The sequence below is a fragment of the Aquila chrysaetos genome, chromosome 1 (genome assembly GCF_900496995.4).
Source record: "Aquila chrysaetos chrysaetos chromosome 1, bAquChr1.4, whole genome shotgun sequence".
Lineage (NCBI taxonomy): Eukaryota > Metazoa > Chordata > Aves > Accipitriformes > Accipitridae > Aquila > Aquila chrysaetos.
The window spans coordinates 80,480,183-80,494,922 of record NC_044004.1 but is presented as its reverse complement, the minus strand read 5'-3'; positions in this window follow the sequence as shown (position 1 = coordinate 80,494,922).

Below are 14,740 nucleotides of genomic sequence, written 5' to 3'. Positions count from 1 at the left end.
GTTACTCATGAACTGCAGGACCAAATGAAGGACACCTGGTTGGGAAATATTTTTGGTAGGATAGGATGGGTATTTTCTGGATGGATTGTTAATTTGTTACAAACACTGATTGTTATTATAATTTCTATTATTGTAGTACACATTGCCATTAGCTGGGTAAAAAGAATGATTGTAAAATCTCTCTCTCAGGTAAGGGCTCACCCAGAAATTGAGGAATACATAACTCTACTAAAACACACAGGTGAAACTTATACCAATACACCAGTCAACAATGACATACATGTGGTTGAATTGTGACTCAGGTCATGGGGTGGACTGTGTGGATTGTCCAGCTCATAGTTCACAAACGAGTTTCACCATGTCTAGTGCACACAGGCAACTCGTGGGGGGTTACAAAAGCGACCCAGCCTTGGATCGCCTTGAGGCTCTGTCTCTGCAGAGACAAGTCACAGGGAGCTGTGCAGACAGCTTAGCCCTGGGTTCTCTGATAAACCCTAAACTAAGCGGGGCAGTGGCTGCGCCGTTCAAAGAACCAAAACCCGAACTGAGCCTTGAAATCCCTTAACAAATAGTATGCCTTGAGTCTCAATCCAACCACTATTCAGTTGCCTGAGGAAACAAGGTAAAAAAAAAAAAACCCAAACCTGGAGGGTTTCAGCTTCAGTTTCAAATGACAACCTTGTGTATTCAAACAATCACAGACCAACAAAGGAAAGGTAAGGGGAAACTCCACTCAGATATACATAATCCATTTAGGCATATATCATAATCCACTCAGACATAGCCATACACACCATTCCACAAGTCACGGGAGAAAAACTCTAAGATTCAGGTTGGAAATGGGGGAGTCACTTCGCCAGCTATACAGTTGGCTTGTGAAGGAAACGCTTCCCCCGCCTCGATCGGGACGCCAGTTGAGATAAGTTCCCTGGGATTGAAAGCCCTTACCTGGAGGGGTAAGTGAATATTGTTTATGCTTTAAGTTTGTAAACACACATGTGCTTGTGGTTGTCTGTGAATCACTTGTGGTTGTAATAATGTCCTACTCTTGCCTTAAAAAATTGCACGTGTGCATTCCTCCATTGTATCTGTAAAACCTGCAATAGTGTCATGTTAAGTCTCTAAGTGAAGTTCAAATAAATCCTTTGCTTGAACCTTGCAGTTAAGTCTGCAAGTGAAGTTCAAGTCATTTGCTTGAAGCATGCAGTTAAGTCCTTTTCCATCACACTTGTCTGATAAGCTGGGCCAGAGCTTGGTTTGGGTGATTAGCCTTGAGCCTTATTTGGCAGTGCAGGCAAGCTGTAAGAATTGCTTCACTGGTTTTCATAGACACTGGCCAGCCCTGAGATCAGCATTCATAATAGAGATCTGCTTTCCCTGAGCAGCCTCATTTGATATGCAACCACTCTGCTAATCTATCCTAATCTTCCTTCTCACTGGTGACCATCCTGGTTTGGGCCTGGTGGTCCACCTGCTGATTCCATTTCGCAGCTGGGGTTCCATCCCAATCATGTCCCTTCACCCATCCCACCTTTGAAGGTCAGGATCTCCCTATTGCCAGGAGACATTGCCAGTCCTCTGTCCTCCACACTTTTGCATGACCTATTTCCCACTTACTAGATACCCACTCACATATCCACTCTGTAGCACCCTTAAAGGTTGCATAAGAGTCAGTATAGACAATGGTAGCACCATTCTCTACGGCCAGTAATAAAGCCCATAGTTCTCCTACTTGTGCGCTACCTTCACCCTCTTCCTCAACTTTCTTCCCAGTACCAATTTCCAACACCACTGCTTTATATTGCCATTTTGATCCCACTTGACAGGCAGATGCATCAGTGAACTACACCCCCTGCACATCTGAGCCTGCCATGAATTTGGGTGCCTCCTCAATCGGAGAAGGTTTATACAGTTGACCCAGCAAGGTTGGGTCAGGGTTTACAGGTTGCTGTAGTTTGAAAACCTTAGTCGGACCCTCCTTTGGTGGGAGCAATTGGCTTATCCCTTCTAGGTATGCACACCATTTCCTAACTGTGGCCTTTTGGGCTACTCCCTCTGAAGGAGGTGACCCATCGAGGATTGAATTTAAGAGAGGAAAAGGAGGACCCTGTACTATAACATCCTGTGAGGTACACAGCTTCTCAGCCTCTTTAACTGCTCTAGTGAGGGAAAGAATCCCTTTCTCCCAATCTGAATATCATTGCTCAGTCTCTTTAAATGCAGTGGAAGAGAATAACAATGGTCTACCTGGTCCCTGTGGCCCCTTTTCAAACACGCCACAGGATGAGGCATGTTCAGCAAATCCCCACTCTACCCTTAGTGGATCTCGTGGGTGCAATGAGCTTAGTCTCTGTATATTGCAAAGTCCAATCCCATTTCCTATTCTTCCAGATCAAGTCATAGAGAGGGTGGGCAATCACTGAAAACCCTGGTATATGTTTTCCTCCAGTAGCCCAAAGTACCTAACAGCTGTTGTAGTTTTGGTTTTATTGCCCAGAGTCTGTCCCTTTCCAATAGCTGATAGAGTATCATCAGGTGCCACAACTGCTCCAGCTATCCACCATGCCCCCAGGAATTTAACTTCTTGTCCCAGACCTTGACATTTAGAAGATGGAATGTCTAGCCCATTCTTGACTGACAGATTCCAGATGGCCTCAGCCACTTGCCCTACCTGTTCCTTGTTATCCCCACCGACTAGGATATCACCTATACTTTGATATATGTGGACACCTGATAGTACTTCCACAGCATCAAGGGGCTTGGCTAAAGCATTGTGGGCAATAGTGCGGGAATGCGTACATAAGGCTCTTTACCAGCAGACCATCGGCAGATATTCCCCGTGCGGATTGGGCGGCCTGAACCCCAAACCGCAGCTTCTAGGGTTTTTTTAGCCCTTCCAGTTCCTCTCGCAGGGATGGGAAAGGGTCCCGTTTCTCTTCCCGAGGGGGCGGGGTTGCCGGCGCTTCCCTTGGGTCTCCAGCTTTCCCCTCCAGCAATCCCACCCTTGGACGCCGCCGGCAGACTGCCCGCACAGCGCGGCCCGGGCTACCCCCAGTGCCGGTGCCCTCCGCCAAAGACCGTCCCTTCCGGGATCGTAGTTCCGACCCGACCGACCGCGAGTTCGAGACCGCTCAGGGCGGGGTTTACAACCGGCTGGGCGGACCTTCCTGCTGCCCTCCGTTACCTCCGACAGTCCCTTTGCCCGGATACTAACAGATTCCCCTCCTCTCTCCTTGGGGTCCGCACCCCCAGCCCGGTAGGCTACTCGGGACGTTATCGACTGATCACCCGCCGGTCCAGCACTCAGAAACACTCCCGGTCCCCAGTAATTTCTCACTTCATCATCACAGAGCAGTATCCGACCCCCTTCCCCCCCCCCCCAAAGAAACTCTCCACAAATATTCAGTTTCGGTTTCGCCCGGTTTGCGCGAATACTGAGCTTGCAACTCGCCGAGTTCGGGTCCCGACCAAGGGGCCGCACATCCCTTTCCTCCAATTCCGCCTTTAGACGTTCTATTTACCCCTTACCTTTTAGCAGAATCACTCTTTCGGTTCTGTGCTTGAATCAAGCAGGCGCCCAGGACGGCACACTTAATACCTTTGCAGTCTCCACAAGTTCCACGGCACACTTCTACTCTCTCCACGACTGCTGCCGGGTCGGACCACTTCTTCGCCCAGTCCAGCCCTGGGGGAGAAGGGCTGCAGCCGTACCTCCGCCATAATTCCTCTGTTAACACCATCCTGCCGACTACGCCGATTTAAAATGTTACAGGCGGAAGCCTAACCAAATCCAACAGGTGTTGAAACTCAGATTTATCCTTCAGTAAGAAGTTAGTTAGAAGTCCGGTAACATTTTATAAAACCACAGGCTCAATGATGTAAATAGAATTAATACCACACAGCCAACTTAAGAATCCCCAAGATTTAAAAGTGATGACTCAAAATGTGCATATCGCTCACCTAAAAGCTGAAGGCTCTCTCCATCGAAGAGTTAACTTCCAGCAGTGCCCCGACCCAAGGGAGAATCCCCAACTGCAACCCCACTACTCCGAAGAGGACTGCCTCTAAAACATCCTCTATCAGGACACCCCCCCCCTCTCCTTTATACCCCTGTCGAATCTCACCTGTGGGCATTTAATCCCTATCAGCCAGGAGGATCACCTCGCTGCACCTGGCATGTCGCGATTGGCCAGTTCAAATTTCAACCTGCAGCCTCCAGGGTTGAGGGGTTTTTTGTTTTTTTTTTTTTTTTTTTCTTTCCCCTTCTCCCTGCCTGGAAAAGTTTCGTTTCCTGCTGGCGGGATGCGGGGGGGGGGCAGTGTACTGCCACACGGAGCAAGACCTCACTTAGGGCTCTGGAACTCCCAGCCATACCAGTATGGGGCACGCAAGCCACCTATTGATTTATCAGCTCTTTATACGTGACATAGTTGTAGTCAGATTTTAACTTTGGGTTTTTTTTATTTCAGTGTTGGGGTAGACTGAAACACATTTTGGAATCCCAGCATTAGCTGTGCCGTGCCTTCGCAATACAGTTATTAGCTAGCAATATCCACATCCAAACTGGGTTGTCTAGATTACATTTGCCCTCTCTGTGAAGGACCTGATTTCAAGTTTCTAAACATCACAGGAACATTATAATATGTCACGTTGTTAAGAGTGGTACTCCATCCCCTCTCTTAAGCATCACCATGCAATGTCAGAGTCCCCTGCATTTGGAGAAGGGGACAGCAAAGGAGTCACTAAGAGTCACCTCGTCTGTGGTGCTCGCTCACCTGGGGCAGTTTGCAAATGTTTCCCCAATGTGGACGGAGTGCGAATACAGAGATTTGTCACAAGGCTGCACCAGCTTCCAGTAGCTTTCACTGAGGACCCCTCCCCCGCTCTTCTTCATTGCACCTTTTTAAACGCTTCTCGCTTTCGAGGCATCTTTCTTGCCTTTTCGTGGCCTCCTCTCTCTCCCCAATCCTGGCAGCATTGTCTTCCTTGGAAAGTAAGGCAAGTGAAGCTGGGTGGGGGCCATTTCCTTTTTTTAATGACAACACAGTACCCAAACACACGTTAAAAAACCCCCACGTGACGGGACTGGTGCCCCGCCTATAGGTAACCCACCAGCAATCAGCAGAGCCAAAGCCGTACATGAGCTCCTCTTATGGAAACTGCTGACCACCGAGCTGCCTTCAAGCCAGGTCGGCTGGGCGCCGAGGATTTGCCCTGCCGAGGGCGGCCGAGCGAGGGGGGTGAGCGTGGGCAGGATGGGGGCTGTCCCCTCCTCCCCTGTAAATGTCCCCTGGGCTGGGACTGACCCCGCTGTAATGCAGTTTATCCATCCCGAGAGGGCCCGCGGCTCATAAACTAGAATTTCTGGAATCAAGAATCTCCAGTGTTTCTAGCAACATATTCCATCAGTTCTTGTCACTTTTTATTCAGTGCAAGTAAGACAATTTCTGAGATGGACAATGAAAAGCAATACATAAAATCTAAGACAAATGATCATAAATGGCCCTGCTGAGAAACTAGATCATATGTAATTTAATGGAGGCAGAAGGTCATTCTAAACACATTAAATATAACAGCACAAAGCAAACAGCCAAAGCAGATCCTTATGTCACTGTGATATTGAGATTGAAAGACCACACACTTAAAATAACTTAAAAGGAAAAAAAAAAGTGGGAGGAGGGGTTGGTAGGTATGTTGTTAACTCTATTTAGCATTATGCTTTAAAAAAAAGGGAGTAGTAATTTGACATATATTTGAGGAGACTAAGCCACAGATATCTGCAAAATATTTACAAAGTTTAAGTGCTCAACGAACGGAAAGCCAGACCTTTCTAAGTAAGTACCATGCTGGGCACCCAGAACTGAAGCACCAAAGTCATCCATCACTCTCGGGAGCCCTGCATTCATCCTGTTTTGGAGTGTACACCAATAATTCAGATTGAGACTAAGGACAGCATTTAATAAGGGAAGTAGGATAGGAGCTATCACCTATATTAAATATTGGCAGAGTAAACACGAGAGAGTGCTGGCTATTTTATCTCCTTTAAGAGTTGAAAAGATACATGTGCATGTTTTCAGACTACTGTTCCCACAGAATATTTGTGTGCATTTTCAATCACACAGGGATTATTTTTTTTAATGTAGTTTTTTCAGCAATGTTTGAAAATGTTTCCTACAAATGAACTCAGCATACCTCCATATTTTAGACTATTATTGTTATTTTAATTATGAAGAAAAATTGAAGGAGTCACTGATAGTGGTATTTAATGTGGCAACAGCACATTTAAGGCTACCTGTTAAGTCAGCTGTGTAGGATACAACAAAAATTGCAGGCACTGTGTCTTCATCCACTGTCATTGCAGAAGCACTAAAAACTCCCCACACAGTTTTGCATATGTACTGTATACACCATACATGTAATTGAAGATATTAATGCATAATTCTACATTGCAGGTGGGCTGCTCATCTTACTGATCTTAGGTTGTGTTGTGTCACGTTTGGAAACCAAGTAGCTGTAGATAAATTATGCAACTCTGATGAGATGTGACACATTTGAAATTTTCTAAATGTAAATGATCAGTGTTTCCTTAATAAGAAAAAAAAGCCAAACCCAACTTTTAAATCCCTCTTTGTAGCTTTGGAATTTTTATCTAACAGAACTGCTCTCCAAGGGCCTGGTGACTACACTTAGCCACCAATAGCTATATAATATTTGACCAAAACTCGGTGGCGTAAGCATCCCATACGCACATGAGAAGGGTTGTTTAGATTGTCCACGTTTGCCACACCATTCCACGCATTCACGTGCAGACGAGCACAGAAGTATTAAAACATTTTTCAGTATTTGAAATCGAAATTTTCGAAAGCACGCTGCTCAGCCCCCGCTAGCGTCCTCTGCAGCTGGTTTTCAAAAGAGCCAACAAGGCAAGAAAGAGGCACAACGCTGCGCGGTTCCCTACAACGTGTGCAAATGGGGCAACGGCCAGAGACTGGTAAAGACAGATGCGCGGGCTCCACAGGCACCGTACGGAAACCCGTCGTGGGTTTCAGAGACGGCGTCGGATAACGCTTGAAAACCCACAAGAGCACGTGCATCGCTGCCTTTTGCTGCTAGAGAACACGGCTGAGCGTGAAGGACTCTTCCAGCCTCTCTGTATTGCCCCACGCATCTGCGGGATGGAAGACCTCATTTCCCTGCAGATTTCTTCCCCCTGAACTCCACAAACTTATCCCCGTGCACAACAGAGGCCAAGCTTTTAGTGGTGCTCCGGATAGTCCCTAAATGCAAGAGGGACCCGCAGCTTTCCTCCGTTGCTGGTATTGCAGCAAAACTCCTTACTGCAGCTAAAGAAATTCAGTAAGACTTCCCTGGTTTCCTTAATTGTCTCTGATTTTTCAGGCTGTCTCATCTACTAGTTTTCATCCCCTAAAAAATGTGTTGTTCTTAATTTGAACATGAAAAGCGTATTTTCTATTTTTGTACATTTTTGAAGGAAAACTTGGCGTTAATCCAACCTGCGTAACTCATGATTCCCATCCCCACCCCGAGAGAAGAATCACCCGCTCCTATTTTTTTCATCTTTCCCTCTCATTTGGTGGGTTTTTGGATCGCTCTGTTCCTCTGAATTGTCCCGTGGCACTTGCAGTGAGTCTGTCTTGGTGGTATCCACCGAGACAGATGCTTTTAAAACCTTGAAGAATCAGATGTCTTCCTGTTAGGGCAATTTCTGCTTGAGTTAACCAGGCTGCTCTTTCCTTGTTTTTCCCAGCTTAAGGGTCTGCCAAGTGCCAGCAAACTACATTTCGTTTCATTTTAAAATCTTCAAATTATTCAGCATGCATAGAAAGCTAAAGAGAAATTCAGAGCTCATAGTCTTTGTATAAATGGAACTATGCAATAATACTGAGAAATATTATTTTAAAGTGATAAAATAAATTATAATTCCCACACTTTCACTGTTTGTGTCTGTTAGTCCAGAATTGCACCCACCAAAGACTATAGAATAACTACATTTTCTTTCCTCAATGGGATTTTTTTTTCCCCACCACATATGCTGTTTAAGACTGTCATATAAGTTCATCTTCTTAAAATTTTGCAAGTTTCTAGATGAAAGCAAAATCTGAATCTGTTGTTTGTAGCCCAAGCCCATCTCTAATGTAAACATTACCGTGTTAGCATAAATTACTAAGAAAGCATAAGAGAGAATATTTAAAGTTACATTATGTACGTTATGGTATCTAAAGTTTTTCTATGTGTGAATTTCTCCCTTAAGCATGCGGCAGTGTGATGAAAACTGGTTGTTTCATTTCTGAATTTTGAGCTGGCGTGCTATAATCAGTCTATCAATTTTTCTCACAAAGTCACATTGAATTTATTGTTTCCAATACATCAAGAAGCGCGAGACTTATGTGAGCCAGTGTGACATGAGGTGCCAGAGAAAAAGTTCAAAATAACTCAGATGGAACAGTTTTAAGAGGGGCTGTTATTTTCAACACCTAAAAAGATCAGATGTTTAGTGCTTGAAATCAGCATTTGAATTTCTGTATGAGACAGTGGAATGGGTTGCATTTAATTTATCTCAATGTCCACAGATGAGAAAAAAATCAAAAGTAGTTTAAAAAACTTGAAAGAACATCAAAATGAATATAACTTACAGATCCTGCTAGACTCCTCTAGCTAAAAATATACCCGCTATCAATAATGAAAAAGAATTTTGATCTTTAATGTTTTTAGCAAAATCTCTAGAAATTAAAACAAACAATGAGAAAAAATTATTTGATATTTCACAGTTCTGGAGATCTGCAGAGCATTTTTCCATCCTGCTTAGAGCGTTACTGTGAACAAAACAAAACAAAACAAAAACCAAACGTGTGGGGCTGTTTCATGTAAACAAGGTTTACACAGCTACAAAAAAACCCCAAGCTTTTTTTCCCTCAAAATAAAATAGAGTGCAATAACTCCATTTTTGACAGAAAATGTCAGCACCCTTTTTAAAACAGAAACCCACAAGTAGGCTGGCCACTGCTAAAGTACGGCTGAGAAAAAAGCAGCATGGTCTTCCATTTACTGAAAATTGTTCAAAAGGTGGCTGACCACCTCGTATTGTCTCTCACACAGTTCTTACAATGGTATTAATGTAATCACAAGGACCGCTAGTGGTTTCCTTAATATTTCTTTGACAAAGAGCTGGTTTCCAGCCAACGCAGACAGCAAAATACACGTGGGAAATAGGAACTCGGAGGAGCTTGCCCTTACAAGACAGTAAGTTTGTGTTACGTTATGGTATGGTATGTTATTTCAGATATAAGCAATAGGCTAATTCAAGGTTATAAACTTTGTTTGTCTGGATACCGTCGGGGGGGGGGGGGGTGATGGTGGCAACAGCAGCTCCTGACTTACTGATTTATGGGCAAAGGTTTGTGGGCATGACTTCATTTCTCAGTCAGAGACACGGTCACGGAGAACTGGGGGATGTTTTTAGGCTCCTCCAAGGTTTCCAGGTGCCCGGCAGTGGCTGGCGGGGCTGGCTCCTGCCCTGCCGTTCGTACGGCCGTTTCTCAAGCAAATACAGAGGTTGCCGGTACAGCGTGTGCATAATAAAGTCACCTCTTCCCAAAATACCTGACCTAATATACCTGCGTGAGACAACCGAAGTCCTATGCAAGGACAGGTTAGTGCATCTAGAAAGCTTTTGTTTTCTATTACACGGTTTGGTAGTACACTTGTGCCTCTGACTGAGAAATGTTGGATGGAAATACAACATTCCCGTATGGGATCTCAAACCAGATCCCTAGGGCTCAGATCCCAGGTTAGTGCCTCCTCCTTTTAACTTTCCCCGCATCGCTCTCCCAGCTGATACTACCCTACATTTACAGAGCACCCTCCACTACCACCCGTATACCCGTGACGAGTTTTCCCAAAGAGCAGGTGCACAACGATGGGGGTGGATAAGCTCCAGGTGTGTGGATGCCTGAGGGACAGGCTCAAAACCCTTCTTCTCTCAACACTAAAGGGTGTTTCAAAACCTGCAGCCTCAGCTTCTGCAAGTTGTCCAAGAGATCCTTTAGTTCAAAATGGAAAACCAAGCAGTAACAGCGGAAACGTGGGTGGGCTGTTGAGTCGGACGGAGCAGAAGGACCCGCAGGGAGGTTGATGTGACCAGAGGGGCTCGGCCATGGGACTCGACACCTCTGTGCCCAACTACACGCTGCAGAATTCGTTTCCCTTCCCTTGGCCAAAATCAGAGGAAGGATCTGGCAAGGGGCCAAAGCTCAGTGTTGCAGGCCAGCGTTCACACGTGGAATGGTTTTAAACTAAAAGAGGGGAGATTCAGGCTACATATAAGGAAGAAATATTTTACAATGAGGGTGGTAAAACACTGACACTGGTTGCCCGGAGAGGTGGTCGATGCCCCATCTCTGGAACCACTCAAGGCCAGGTTGGAGGGGGCTCTGAGCAACCCGATCTAGTGGAAGATGTCCCTGCTCGCTGCAGGGGGGTTGGACTAGGTGACCCTTGAATGCCCCTTCCAACCCAAACCGTTTTCCGATTCTATGATTCCATGAAATTCATTTGGTGGCACCTTTCTCCTGAAGCACGGCAGGCTTTGCAAAGAGGAGCAGAAAGACGCGAGTGCCCAAGCGGACACTGGCACTGATTTTGTGAAGCGGAGCCACGTGGGCAGCCGGTGGTGCTTTTAGTGAGGTGGAGAACTTGCTCTGTATTCCTTAAGCAGTATTATGACACCGGCCATAAGCATTTAATATTCATTTGAGGTTTAAAAAAAACCCAACGCAGCAACTGATACCAACATGCATTATGCAAAATTACCACGATATCCGCAGGCTTCAAAACAAAGATAAACAATGTTGTTTTCCTTTACTTTCTTTATACAATTATATATAAAGAAGATTAATAATGCCTGCTGACATTTTCTTCCTTAAAACTCTAGGCCAATATTATGCTACTAACTCGATTTCAAAAGCAGAAGGAGATGAAAGTGATAAATTAAAAAAGATGCCCGATCTTTGCATATTTAGCTTTCCATTACAGAAATCCCTGTATTTATCCACGTGGTCTGCTGCTTGTATTATCTTCTATTTTGTCTCACTCTAATCTCATTACCATAACCTAAATCTAACCTGTTCTGCTTTTCGTGCTAAAGCCTGCTGTCATCTTTTCTCATGACATTAGCATGGGACACATTTTTATCAAACAGATAATGGCAAAACAAATTGCATTCTGTTCTTTCTGCAATAAATAGTGTGATCGAAAGTTCATAATTTTGGGAGCTGAAGCTGTGAAACAAGATGATACAATTCACGAGTAGCTTTCAAAATGATGAATACTGAATGAGAGGTTAGTTGCAGCTCCAAAACTCATGAGTTTTCAGAGTTCAGGATCAATAAATAGCTGTGTTCTTTAAGAAAAATGATTTTGTCAGTACTTCTATTTTTGTGAGTCAAAAATATAGCTAATGAGGGACAAAAAAATAGACTGCATGTTTGGCATGAGCCACTATATAGGCACTTACGTAAAAAGCCAAACTTGGATCTTCTTCTTGATAACTCTTTTTCTCTTGTTTTGCATAAACTGATAGTTTTATATAGTTACCTATGTAGCACAAGTTCAATCTGCTTTCTGTGATGTTCATTTCTATGGAGTCTGACTACCCCTGTTAAAGGGAAATCACATTAAAGCAGGAGAATGAGAAAAAAAATCTATTTGCCAATGTAAAGATCAATTGCTTATTAAATATTATTTCTGTTTCTAGAGCTTCCTACAACCCTAAGTAACTGATAACCATTGCATTAGATATTCTGTGTAATCCCGGCAGGCTCACTCTTAGCCATCCTCAGGAGCTGTAAAAGCCCCTGAATTTCCCCAATGTGCAGGCTTATCCTGACCAATTGTTTACTCAAGGAACTGAGTACTGATTGCTTTGGTCTTTATCAGATCTAAAAAAGGAGCTGTTCTTTTTCAAGTCTTCACCTGTAGAAAATAAATATTGTTGTAAAATGTCACCAAAAAAACCCCAAATTACCACTTAAGCTTTCTTTGCCCTTCTTAGCACACGAGGAAATAGCAGCCTGTGGGGGTTAAAGTGTCATATTCCTACTTTTTGCTGGTCTTGGATCAACCTATGTGTCATTTTAGATCTTCCTGATACTTCTGCTTTTTTTTCAGTGGAATCACAGCAAAGTGAAATTAAAGTAAAGCAGAGGTGAACCAAACCCCAGCTGTTTATATGATCTTTCAAACTGTGCAGCTCACTGGGAATTACCTATTCCCTGTACCATCTGACGCTAGATCAGATGTGATTCAGAGGACATTTAAAGGTTGGTGGAACAATTTAGACATGTTCAGACAATCATTCAACATGTGCAAGACAAAACCTATAAGTTTTGCATACTTGTACGGTACGCTATTGGCCTAGAAAGGACTATCCTAGATTTGGATGTACCTCATTGCACCTTCCTTTTTTTGGGGGTTTGTGTTTTTGTTTTTTTTTTTTTGATAGGAAATTAACGGCAGTGGGTTTTGGCATTTTACTAAGAGAAACCACAGGAGCTCTACAAGCTATGCTCCGTCCAGAAATGTGTGACTTCATTGCCTTGCCCATACAAATCAGTTGCAAGAATTTTGTATACTCTTCCGGAAATACTAGCCTTGCCGGACATCATCTGTTCATTTGCAGTAAATCCAATAAATCTTATAAACGCTGGGCTAAATGCCCATGTATGAGATGCATACTTCTGTCCAGGAAATCCCAAAGAGAAAGATGCTAACCTAAGCAGGGATGGAAGGAGAGGAGAAAAAGACCAGTTTTCATCCTGATTTTCAGGCATCGATGATGCAAAACCTGCTAGCCACAGTGCCTATTGTAATCGCTGTAAATAGGCACACCTACTCATGGGAAGTTGTGCTTGCTTTATACAAAGCAATCTCATGACTGTTACATTTTTAGTAAAAGCCATTGGAAAAAGTCCTGCATATTCAGTTTTAGCCTTGCTGTGACTCAGATGTGCCAATTTCTAATTAGCCAGCAGCACTACAATGTACTTGTAGGACTGAAGTGTTCCCTCAATACATAATATAAGCCAGCTGAGCACCTGCTCAAAGCCTTTTGAACAAGTCAATGAAAGACTCTAACACTTACTGATCTCAAATAGAGCAGAGGAAGGCCGTGCTGGAGTCCACTCTTGCATGGCTATGTAGCTCTAGCTGAGTCACGCTGCATTGAGGAATAGGTCCTCCGTGCAGTACATGTAAGTGATCTGCCAGCCTGGGTGCTGGGTTTATTAGACAACATATCTCTACCTTTAAGTAATTACTTACATCTGAACCATTACAGTTATCAGGAAAAGATGAACTAGGCAATTTGAGCATCGAACTATTGTTTGGGCACCGTTTTACCAAGTGTAGGGATTGTAATAATCTGATCTAACAAGAACGACCATGCGAGATGTAAGTGAAGATTCTTAATCTGACAAGAACAGGTTGTATGAATCCCAGGACCCCTGGCCACCTCCACATCAAACCCTGTGGCCCCTCCAGAGAGAGGTGCCTGGACACGTCCCCTAGCTACATTATCTCATCTAACCTGAGGTGCTACTCCTATCAGCTCAAACAGGATTCTGGTTTCGCCCGTGACCTTTCAGATATTTCAGGATGAGAACAGATAAGCTCAGGGATAAACAAAGGTCTCTTGGAAGACAAACTGTTTTATTTCATTACTACAAGTTAAATTAAATAATCTTATCTTCATGGTTTAGGTTTTCTCCTGCTTACTTGGATTTTTGCTTTTCAACTTTTGCCAGTCTTGGCACGTTTAACTTCCAATATTTTCATCCTCTGCCTTTTCCAGGCTGCTTCTGGTTCAGCTGACTTAACAGTTGTTAGTTTTAGCATGATCTTTTTTAATTTAGATAGCATCCCTTTCTATTTACTATCATTCCTAATTGCTACATGAAGGTGAATTCCCATCTGTAAACAAGCAGGGATTTGTTACCCTGGCCAAGAGAAGCAATCACCTGTGCATACATTTCAAAGCATCAGCTGATATTTTATAAACCTTTGTTTTCACAGAGCTCACAGATCACTTGCAGTACAACATTTGGGGAGCTGGAAGCCTGTCTTAATGATCATTGCTCATGCACATGGTTACTGCAAAATCATTCATGAATATTGAATTCAATTATTATGAACAGGTGCAACCAAGTAACTACATTTCATGCTCACTGAGATATCACAAACACTTAAATTTGATAAAGTTAATACACAAATATATACTCTGGTACACAACAATAACTTCATGTACATTCATGAGAATGCAAATATAATGATCATGATTCTCAGTTTTGAGGTTGTGATCAAGATTCATTTTCAGTAATTTTAAACAATTATTTCACCTCATTGCTTAATTCTTTCTACAGCTGGGAATCCAATACGGGGAGAAAGAACAGAGTTTGTTGTAATCCCTCTCTTGCTAAAAACTGAGGCTCATTTAGGTCCCTGAGTGAAAGAAAGGAAGAGACTGGTTCATATTAAAAATCTTCCAAAGCTGTACTGTGCTGAATTTGCCAATAGAAAAAAAAACATTTGAGTGGGGCCACGGCCCAGGCTCCCTTTGGAACTGGACCAAAAGTCAACCAATGGCACGTACCCGAGCACATGCATGTCTAACTACACCACGTTTACCAACAATTGTATTTTAGAGCATACAGAAATGGATAGCAGC